The following is a 2,426-nucleotide window of genomic DNA, read 5'->3' as shown; positions in this document are numbered from 1 at the left end:
CTGGATCTGGATCCAATCGGACCTGCTGACTGATTTATGCTGATGTAACAAAAACATGGGAATGAAGACTGAACTTTAAATTATTAAAATGATTAAATATTCAACATTAAACTCTTCCTCCTCCTCTTCATCAAAACTCCACGTCTGACACTAAAAATAGTCCGTACCTCATCTTCATCTTCATCTTCATCGCTCCTGATCCCGCGCGTCTTGCGCCCCCTGACCCGGAGCGCCACCCTTGTTGAACCAGCTATGATCACACCCCCCCTCCGGCTCCCACCCGGTCCCGCTCCGGGGGGTGTTACTCACCGTGATCCCCGCCGGTCCCTCCCGCCGACCGGGGCTCCGCCACCTGACCGACGGGTTCCTGCGCGCGCGCCGCGTCTCGCCCCGACAGGTCGTGTTCACGCGCCGCCCGGTCGGATCGCGCCACCCGCCGCTATTAACGGATCTGTCAAAGTGATCGGAGCTCGCGCCTTGCGTGCGCTCGCGCCTTGCGCGCGCACACATAGACACACGTCTGACAGCTGCGGTCGCGGGGAAACCGCCACCACGACACGCGACGATCATTCACCGCAATACGTGGTTCGTCTCGCGTCACTCACCGCTCCGGTTCGGTTCGGGTCGGGTCGGGTCGGGTCGGGTCGGCCGAGGAGCTCCGGATCGGGATCCGTTCAGTCACTCCTCCTCCGGTCGGTTCATCCTCCCCTCCGTTCAGTCCCTCATCCAGCAGCGGAATAAACGGCGGCGACCGAGAGCACGAGGACCGGAGTCACCCCCTCTCCACCCCCCGTCTCTCTACCCCCCGTCTCTCTCTCTCTCTCTCTCTCTCTCTCTCTCTCTCTCTCTCTCTCTCTCTCTCTCTCTCTCTCTCTCTCTCTCTCTCTCTCTCTCTCTCTCTCTCTCTCTCTCTCTCTGTTGACTTGTTCTAAGTCTCACATCTATGAACTGAAAGTGAATAAAACGTCTCAAATCTGACAATCTGCTCTGAGAAAAAAGGGACCAAAGCTCGTTTCACGACCCGCTCCAGCAGGTTAAGGGGCTCTGGTTCTGTAGGACCAGTGAGGTAGACCCAGTTAGAACCAGGTTTGGATCAGAACCAACTGGAGAGATCATATTCAACGCCCAGGAGGAGCAGGGAGGACTTCCTGGGGGGGGGGCATCTTGGATCAGAGGAGGAAGAGGGAGAGGAAGAGAAGAAGGAGGAGGAGGAGGAAGAGGGGGAAGAGCAGGAGGAGAGAAGGAGGAAGAGGAGCAAAAGGAGGAGGAGAAGAAAGAGGAAGAGGAGGAGAAGGAAGAGGGGGAGGAGGAAGAGGAGGAGGAAGAGGAGGAGGAGTGCAACTAATGAGAGGAATATTTTACATGATCCGTCTTTTTGACACACTTGATCAGAGTTCTGTCTCTGTGTGAAGCATGACCTTTACAACACACAGGCACACACACACCCACACACACAAACACACACACACACACACACACAAACACACACACACACACGCTGAAGGGTTCCACCCGATCTCTTACACGTTTGGCGAGAGAACATACAACCAACCATGACTAAACACGTTCCAGCCAAATGCACAACTGAGTTCAAAGCTGGACAAACAACACGCACGCACACACACACACACACACACACACACACACACACACACACACACACACACACACACACACACACACACACACACACATGAATGAACAACATGATGATCTGGCGCTACTGTGGTAAAACCCAGTCCAGAATAATGACACACACAATTGTTGTGTTTTCATTGTTGTCAAGAATCCCTCAAAGTAAAATTACAAGAATTTTAAGTCAAATCAAAATACTAAATAGCATAACATCATTCATTCGTGTGAAGTGTGACGATGTCTTTGTTGTCAGGTAGTCTTTATTGTCTTGAGGTCTTTGGTCTCAGAAAGTCTCCGGTCTAAGGAAGTCTTCGGTGTCAGGAAGTCTTTGGTTTCAGGAAGTCTTCGGTGTCAGGAAGTCTTCGGTGTCAGGAAGTCTTTGGTTTCAGGAAGTCTTCGGTGTCAGGAAGTCTTCGGTGTCAGGAAGTCTTCGGTGTCAGGAAGTCTTTGGTGTCAGGAAGTCTTCGGTGTCAGGAAGTCTTTGGTGTCAGGAAGTCTTTGGTTTCAGGAAGCCTTTGACTCTTAGACTGCTCAGGGTGATGAACCAGCATGGGTCAGAGTCTATAGCAGCAGATCTATAGCCCCTGATTAGTCTTTGAATATTAGCTTTATGGAAAGACTACACTGATTTGTTTAAACTGTAATGTTTTGCTATTTAAATAGCAACATTCGATCAATGAATGCTAACATGTGTTGTCCTGGAGAACCAACAATTTATGACTAGTTGGATTTGGAGGATGTCTTTCTTTCTCCATCTGCTGAACAGAATGGACATCAGTAAATGATTGCTA

At 50.7% G+C, this 2,426-nt stretch overlaps 1 protein-coding gene across 3 annotated transcripts in view; it reads right to left on the bottom strand.

The window, feature by feature from the left end:
* slc8a4b (solute carrier family 8 member 4b) overlaps nucleotides 1–761 on the bottom strand; it is a 30,816-nt gene extending 30,055 nt beyond the window's left edge. For 2 of the 3 annotated variants that reach the window (XM_068308306.1, XM_068308308.1), the window contains exon 1: nucleotides 606–761. The gene's annotated coding sequence lies outside the window, so the exon portion shown is untranslated. Of the gene's footprint in view, nucleotides 1–309; nucleotides 414–605 lie in introns of those variants that run through there. The other variant, XM_068308307.1, reaches the window with a different exon arrangement.
* Between the last annotated feature and the right edge of the window lie 1,665 nt (nucleotides 762–2,426).

The sequence above is a fragment of the Antennarius striatus genome, chromosome 23 (assembly GCF_040054535.1).
Source record: "Antennarius striatus isolate MH-2024 chromosome 23, ASM4005453v1, whole genome shotgun sequence".
In the NCBI taxonomy this organism is placed as follows: domain Eukaryota; kingdom Metazoa; phylum Chordata; class Actinopteri; order Lophiiformes; family Antennariidae; genus Antennarius; species Antennarius striatus.
This window is presented reverse-complemented; position numbering and strand designations above follow the sequence as displayed.